This window comes from Sparus aurata, chromosome 5 (assembly GCF_900880675.1).
Source record: "Sparus aurata chromosome 5, fSpaAur1.1, whole genome shotgun sequence".
Classification (NCBI taxonomy): domain Eukaryota; kingdom Metazoa; phylum Chordata; class Actinopteri; order Spariformes; family Sparidae; genus Sparus; species Sparus aurata.
The window spans coordinates 21,897,819-21,906,685 of record NC_044191.1 but is presented as its reverse complement, the minus strand read 5'-3'; the positions used below and the strand labels follow the sequence as shown (position 1 = coordinate 21,906,685).

Below are 8,867 nucleotides of genomic sequence, written 5' to 3'. Positions count from 1 at the left end.
AAAAATGATGTGCCTTTGTAGGATTTTTGCCCTAATTAGGCAGGTGACTCATCTCTAGGTGAAACATGACTTTAACCCTCTAATGTTAAAACATGACTTAAATAAGGCTTATAGGATCAATAGGATTATGTAATGTAATCACCATTAGATTGGGCTGTACTATTGAACTCAGACAGCAATGGTAGAGTAATCATAGTTTCATTCAGCATCTAATTGTAATGAATTAAGAAATAGCTAAATTAAAAGCAGCAATAACATTTGCATTTAAATAATGCATTAAAAACCAAAGGATATACAGTATGTAATTAAATCTGCCAACTAATTATTCATTTTAATCATTCTTTTTCTGAAATGATGAATTCATTTATTTTTAAAACATCATTGTCTAAATAACAAAAACTTTATATATTATTATTATTATTATTATTATTATTATTATTATTATTATTATTATTATTTCATTTTTCTTCTGAATGCTCTAACTAATTAAATGCAATCCCTTCCTCACAAAACATTTGCAAGGCCATTTCTTCAAGTATTTTGAAACCTGCATGGTTTACAGAGGTGGCAAGTAACGAAGTAAAAATACTTCGTTACTGTACTTAAGTAGATTTTTCAGGTATTTGTACTTTACTTGAGTATTTATTTTTCTGACGACTTTTTACTTTTACTCCCTACATTTAAAAGCATTTTTTTGTACTTTCTACTCCTTACATTGTCAAAACAGGCTCGTTACTTTTTCAACCTCCGCGGATGACGACACAACGTGTAAGACGTAACTACGTAGAGAGGGAAAGTCAACCGCAGACAGAAGAGCCGTGAGTTACAGGTTATGTTACAGAGAAAACTTGCAGCAGCGACATGGAGGAAGAAAGTGAACCAGGGAACGACGACGCGTCATAGTCGGAGAAGAAAGACCTTCCCCACCCTTGACCTTATTTAAGAAAACTGTGTGAGGTTGTCGGCTTATGGCGAATGCGTTGTGTCCTGTGCCAACCTAAAAAACGCGAGCTTCTGGCGTTCAAGAACTCTCCGTCAAATCTGAATAAACACATACAGGTAAGGTGTATTTTCAGTTATCATTAGCTCATTTAGCATTTCTTGTAGGCCAGTTTACAATGTTAGCAATTCTATGACAACACATTGTTTTGATAGTATAGAGCTAACACTAGCTAGCGCTCGATTGAAAAAAACAACTCAATAATCCTCAATTAATTGCCGTTTTTCCACTGTTGTGAGACGTTACTCTTCAGGGCTCTATGCCAGAAAGCCCCTCTTGGGTAGATTTAGGGGTTGAATGGTGATTTGGGTTAAAATAAATATATTTTCTGTCAGAAAAGGCTTTTAAAAGCCGAAGGGTCTGAAGGCTAACGTCCCCTGTGTGCAAGTAGTTGTTAATCATCTACATCAACTCTGCACAGACATTTATCTAACAGTTCTGTCAGGTGAACCACTTTTCTCTTATCTTTGTGTACGTCTGTGTCTTATTTGTGTGTATTGTCACTCCCACAGAAAGCACGTGAGTCACTTGGAGAGATACAAAACCTCACTGCACCTTCCTTGAGGAGGAAGTCGACCTCGGATGAAGGCCCAACCAAGCAGCATAAACTGTAGGAAACCAGCTAGAGTCCTACCTGGCCTGCCCGGATGATACCATGGATGTCCTGAAATCCTTCCCAGCAGTCTGCAACTTGTCACTGAAGCTCAACACACCCCTACCTACCTCAGCTGCCTGCGAGAGGCTTTTTAGCACTGCAGGACTTATTTTCCGAAAAGTACATGCCTTGATTCAAAGAACTTTGAGAACCAGCTTCTGCTGAGGCTAAATAAAAAATGTTGGGATTCCTGTAGAGATGAGTGAATATCTCACAAAGAAAAACAACATGATTAGATAGTTTCCATGTTGATCATAATGTTTTAAGTTCTGTTGCTGAAATGGAAAACTGATTTGCACATTGGCATTAAGTAAGTCTGTCAAAACTTGGCTAGTTTTTCTATATAAAGTGTTAAAAGATACAAATTATGTTAAAAGTAATATGTTAAGTATATAGTGGAGAGTACCAAAGCTGTTAAAAGCTAAATTATCTAGGTGCTAATGCAGGACCTCTGGTCAATTCAGTCTTGATTATTCTGTCTGAAATTTAACTTGCCGCAAACAGACTGTGTCCAGTGATTTATGTTTTTTAACAGGTTGTTAATAAAAAAAAACGTTCCTATTTTGTGTGCAACAAACTTTTTCGTTTTGTTGAGTTATCAAAAGAGGTATTGTGTATTATTGACAGCAAAAAATTAATTTTTGCTTTTTACCTTTGTACTTAAGTACATTTCACAGCCTGTACTTTCTTACTTTTACTTGAGTAAAGGAGCTGAATCAGTACTACTTTTACTAGAGTATTTTTTTACACAAGCATCTATACTTCTACTTAAGTACCAAATGTGAGTACTTTTGCCACCTCTGATGGTTTACAGGGCCTACAGCAGGGCTATTCTATTACAAATCTAATTTCCACAAATTATTTTACAAGTTGAAAGCCTGGTTCATCAGATACGGACATTAAAGACTATCTTTTGTCACAAAAAGTCTGTATTGAATTGGGCCAGATTTTAACCAATCATGATATGCAACAACTGTTTCTTGGGCGGTTTCTTAATGCCGCGTCTCAAAAGTTAGCGCAACTCACTCAAATTAAACACATTTGGGGATGGCAGTAAGATAAGCAAGAATTTACCGGTCCAGACAGGGTCAAGATGACAGTCTTCATTCAGTTTTGCTTTTCAGGATTGACGGAGTCAGGTTTTCCCGTGGAGCACTTCCCCTGCGTGTGACTATCAATGGCCAGATGCTTTGAAAATCTACTAAATGTAATCAGAACCATTTCGCATGAGAAAACATTCATTTATTAGATACCCAATCTGTACATCCAACCAGATCACTTCCCTGCATCTGCAATTCTCAGCAGGGACAGCTCACTCAGTCGCTGCTTCCATCATCAGCTGCAGAAATGACAATGGTTTTGATTTCCTCCACTAATAAGATTTCGTTTTTGCCCTGGTCCGTTTATTGGTTGGAGATAGGGTGTTCTAATGAGTGCAACTCTTGTTAAGAATGTAATTGATGAAGACTTCTTCTTGGTGCAGATGAGCATGGTGACTTTCATGTACATCACTTCAATGATGCATATTTGCGTGAGGCATATATGGAAATGTGCACTCTACATGTAGATTACAGATATTGTCATATATTGGATTTATGTATGCTGGGACACTCAGAGGGGCTGCCACTTGGCAGGGTTAGGAGGATTCTCTTTTTTCGTCTTCTTCTTCTTTCTTGGAATCAAATATTGCCACCAACTGTTGATCACCAGAACTGCCAGCCAGGTGCTCAACCTTCATGTGTGTTCACACCATGCACACAAAACCTGAGCCCGCTCGTAAAAAGGTCAATGAAAGCTAAATGTGACATCGTAAATGTCGCCTTAACTAATCTAATGGAAGACGCCCGTAATTTACAGCCGTCCTGCTACACATCGAAATCAGCTTAAGCCATCTGAGCCATGGACTGCATCCAGAGACAGACATTACTTCTGAATGTTAGAGCTGATTACAATCATACACCAGACATACTGAAAATGCCACCGATGTGTCAAGAACAGGCCACAGTAGAATACTTTAAAAACGTGGAAGTAATGATGAAAATTGGCCCCAGGCTACCCTGCAGGCAGGGACATGAGAGGCTGCTTCTGTACAGTATTTCTCCCATCTCGTTTCTCTGTCGGGATGGGAGAAGTGCAGAACGGTGTCAGGAGGCTCTTGTTGGATCAACACTGATTGACTGACTCATACGTGGTTGATTGATGGTTAATTTATTGCCAAATTAAATAATTGATTTGAGAAGTAATTGGTTCATACATTCATTAATGATGTGGATTTTTTATTTTTTTTTTCCCCCACTACGGAGTCAAGGGTGTTATCCAAAACTACAGGGAAAAGGGTTTTATTGTGATGTTCACTCAGACATGAAGGAATAACGCTGAAATAGCTCCACTGTGTGTGATTTATGAGACGATATGAAAGCGAGGTTTGTCAGCAGCATCGCACCTCGACACTCAACACCTCTGTTAGAAATAGCTACAATCTGACAAACCCTTTTTTTTTTTTCATCCTACACCTAACCCCTCTCCTCCACTGTGTGATGAGCAATGCGAGATGATGATGCATGACTTTGACAACTCACAGCCTGCACTTTCGCCGAGCTAAACTTTGCCACGTAAAAAAAAAACGTGGCCTGGCTTTGTGCCATTTGTGCTGTATACATACAAATGTTCACAGTTTAGCCCGGAGCTGGTAATGAGCTAGTAAGCAGCGGAATCCTCAATGGAGAGTGAGACAGAGATGGATCCCCCGGACTTGAGCACGGCTGCTGGATAAACCTGGCCTTGCTGAGACTGAGAACACCCACTCACATCTGCACCATCTGCTGTGTGGCTCAGTGGAAATCCCTCCCTCACCCCACACCACCACCGCCACCACCACCGCCAGCCCACACAAACACTCGCACACCCTTTTCCTCCACCCTCCTTCTCTACCTCCTCCTCCTCCTCCTCTCGCCCACGTTTGCACACCTCCGCACTCCCGACGCTCACTGACACACCACTGATAGTGTCAAACGCTTAAATGCCAGACCACCTTCCACCTACCGGCTGCATCCCACATGCACAGGGGAGAAGAGCAGGATACAGATATGCCATCGCCGAAACACACATACACACACACAAACATGCACACGTAGTCGTGCAGACAGACACGCACAGCAGCCTGCTGTCCTGGAGGAGAGGGTTAATCCCTTTTTCTCGCTCGCTGTCTCAGCCCGTTCTCCAGCTCAGCTGCTTCTACTTCACTGAAGTCGAGGCAATGGATGACCTTTTAATCCATATTAACTTTTTGTAAGGTTACTCGACATGCCACAGCTTGGTTATCTTTTTAGTCCCGTTGTTAACATTTCACCAATGCTGGATTTTCATGAATGCTTTGGGTGTTTTTTTTTTTTGTTTTTTTTTTTGCATGTGTGTGTGTATTTGCTGGGATGTTTTTAATTAGGGAGATTCGTCACTGCATAGTTTGAAGTTTTTGTTTTGGGTTGAGGTTAAAATCTCAGCAAATTCAGAGGAGCATCATGCGGAAAAATGGTGTCCAACCCATTTCCATATTTCGTTCCTTGTGGTCAGAAGAAGGCAGAACAACACATTCTCTTCCAAGGTCATTAAAACCAATGCTGCTTTGTCATACTCCTCTATTCTCCCTATTAACCCTCCAAGGTACCCTTAAGCACTTGTGGTTATCCTGGGGATATGGAGGCAGTCTGGTTAGGTTAGGGAAAAAAATCACTGACATTTGGATTCAGACAAGACTCAAACTACTGTCTCCTGGGTGAAGGCCATGTGTGTAACCTGCAACTCTACACCTGTTGGGACATTTGTCATGCTTTAACCTACATCAGGTGGAGCAGTTACTCAGAACATGTCATCTTGACTCCGATGGGTTTCCATTGGCAGCCTAGTCGCAAGGATAAAATGTTAGCATGTAAGCTTTCTGCAAACCACCAATACATCCACATTTGACATGTCATCGACTACATTCCTCAGTGACACTGTTCAAAGTACATGATATGACATGATATGATATGTAGAAAGAAAGTTTATTAGCTGACTTTTACATTGGGAGGTGGAGCAGACAGTGGTGAAGTTACAATACAGGCGACAAAGCTGCCAACACTGTGAGCGCAGTTTAAGTCTGTGTTTTAGTGTGAAACCACTTGATCTTTATAAGGAGGCCTTGGGCCAAGTGTTGTGACCAGCAAAAACATGACCATTTCACCAAAAGAAAAGTAAAGTTGCAACATAACATGTATAATGGTGATGGGTTTGACATTGGACTTAGTTGGAAGCCTACCTTGTGCCTCTGTATGAACACTGATATCAAGTCAGCATTTGAAGACCTAGGAGTGCAACTGGGTTGGACAGACAACAAGTTTCAAGAACTAAAAGCAACATTATGTAGAAATTGCCATGTTGTGCAATTGGCCTCCCAACAGTCTGTGAGTAGATACAAATCACAATGTGATGAAAACTTAAACATGTATTTAACGCTGTGATCCTGCCCTCTCACTGAAGTTACATAGTGTAGAAACAAGTGATGTTTCACCTAGGTACAAGACACTGTACATTCAACATGATTCTTATTATTTATTTATGAGTTATTTCAAGGTGGAAAAGTTAGATAATCTTGCTTTAAATGCAAATAGGTACCAGGAACAAAACAGTTAAAACATTCATATTTATGTAAAACAAAGATACTATTGACTGTGCACAACTTAAAAGAATGAAAGTTAGCTAAATATTACAACAATATATGTATAGTATGAATTTGGATCAAGCATTAATGAAACATCAGTGCCATCATGCAATTCACTGTACAGGACTGAGAGGGATCTGCAAATAAAAAGAGAACAAATGTGTGACTTTAAAACATACTGTGTGTAGGAAGTCCTAGAAGTGAGACCAATAAATATTAAGTAGACATACGTACGAAAGGAAAACAAAGCTCAAAACTGTAATCTCTGCTGTTAAGTCCTAGTGACAACCTTTCAAACACCTTGACATATGTGAATTATTGGAAGCAACATATATTTTCAGCGTTGATGCACAAAAAGGAGAAATATGGGTTGCCATCTTTCGACGGAATGAATGAGATCCATCTTGTTTCAGTACCCGGTTCTCATTACACATCCAGAGCTGTCAGACACCAAGGCCTGTTTGAGAAGCAGGTTTATTGAGGTATCTGAATACATTACCTGGCTGAAACCCAGAAAAACCTTGTTTTACATCAGTCTACAGTATGTTCCGAATGTGACGGGGGTAAGTCAGACCCGGCTCCGAGGTGTAAGAAGCAGAAAAAGCTATCGTGAACTGGGTTGAATGACTCTTATGCATATCAACTGACAATAGGGAGAAGCAAAATAACTGTTCATTTATAATCAAGAAACGTCTACGTGTAATAGATTGTGGTACATGTGGCAGCTGGTAATGGCAGGGAGGGACTCATTTCCGCTAGGTGTTACAATTGATTAGATTAGTCTAGTGTGTGTGTGTGTGGCGAGGTTTTGTGGGGAGAGAGAGAGAGGGAGAAACGGCGGCATGAGAGGTGGACGAATTAGAGAAAAACACTGTATGCTTTTATGTGCGACCAAGTTAAGAGAGCGAAATTGAAAAAAGCGAGCGAGCAGGTGAGAGGAAGTGTGTGAGGATGTGTGTGTTTGAAAGGGAGAGGGCAGGTGGGGGTGGCTTGCTGAGCCAGACATGCAGACAGCTTTCTATATCTCTAACACCACCTCAAGGTCGGCTCAGGTTGGGACTGCTAAGGCTGGGATGTGCGTCGACTCCACTGCCCAGCCAATATCTCCTCTCTCACTATCTATTATTTCTTTTCCGCCCTTCTATCAGCTCTGCTTCCCACAGTCCTCCGCAGTGATTAAACAACCGAAAGGCAGCGTGAATTGGGATGATGGGATAGGAAAAAGGAGATGAATTTATGTGAGAGCGTGCATGACGGTAAATATTTTTTCAGGGAAAGGAAAAAAAAAGACTTGGCTCGGCAGACAGAGACAGATGCGACTGGATGGTCGCGAATGCCTCTGTTTACATTTAGAAACAGTCTCGAGTGCACTTCGGCCACACCTCATCGCTCCTTTGCACTGGAGCTGCCCCAGCGTCGGGAAAGGCTTTCAAGCACAGGTTCTTTGTCAAGGAGAAGTACAATAAAAGTGGAAGGGGGGCGGCAACCAGAAAAGTGCTTAAACACATTCCTTTTAGGATTGTCTCTATATGTCACTGTCAAATGAACTGAGACAATAACCACTGTTGCCGCGTTCTTCATGCCCTTTGGGTTCTTTTTCGATTCTTATGTGCCACACAACACAGCAAATCAGCATTTAAAGAGCCAATAGGGCTTCTTTTTTTCCTTCTTTTTGTTTTTCCACATTTTGAAGGAGAGCAGGATTAGCTCCAAGAACGTATCCCCCGGAGCGTGTGTTTCTGTGCTGCTGTTATTGAATGAGTGATTGAAGTTCATCCATCAGATTCAGTGCGCTACAGCACGAGGAGGTCTACAAGTCCCATCGGCAACGGGCCCGCCTGTAAAAACAGTGTGTTTAACAGCTCGAGATCTCATTAAACTATGTTGAAAGCAGTAGTGGTATTTCTCTGTCTTGGATCTGGGTCTTGTTATTCTCCGGGCTAGCAGCAATAATCAGAACTTCAGGAGCTCGAGATGACATTAATCACAACCCGCCACTTTTCCTCAGTCAACATTAAAATGTAGGTGAGATGTGATTGGATGTCACTCATGAATAATAATACAGTTGTACTCTTAAAGACTATATTTCAATGTGCAACGAGAACTAGATGACAGCTTTCAGCTTTTTAAGATTACTTTTTGACAAATAGAGAAAAAGCGAGGGGATGGAAGAAGGTTCACTTTGTTGGCGTGACAAAAGCCTCGCTCCGCCACTGTGTGGCATATTTCATGATTTCACAGCATTTTTCCTCTTCAGTGCTTCCGACGTGAAACTTTCCCGTCTCAAACTGAATAGTAGGTTGTTGGGGGTTTTTTTGTTTTCTTAACAAAACTGAGCCTAAGAACTCGTGGTGCGGTCCAAGTAAAAATAGGAAGCAGATCACGAAACTGGCATTAGTCATAGATAAAATTGGAAGATGATATGTGCACTGTAGCCTCACCAACACTGAGTTCGTGCTTCAGTGCATTTATGCTGCAGCAAAGTAGAGTTCTTCACACAAAACACCTTCATCCGA

The 8,867-nt window shown here is 41.0% G+C and overlaps 1 long non-coding RNA gene across 1 annotated transcript; it reads left to right on the top strand.

The window, feature by feature from the left end:
- Nucleotides 1-768: 768 nt before the first annotated feature.
- LOC115582088 (uncharacterized) lies at nucleotides 769-2,232 on the top strand. Its single transcript, XR_003984129.1, has 2 exons — nucleotides 769-1,059; nucleotides 1,513-2,232. It is a non-coding gene; the product is annotated as an uncharacterized LOC115582088 (long non-coding RNA).
- The last annotated feature ends 6,635 nt before the right edge of the window (nucleotides 2,233-8,867 follow it).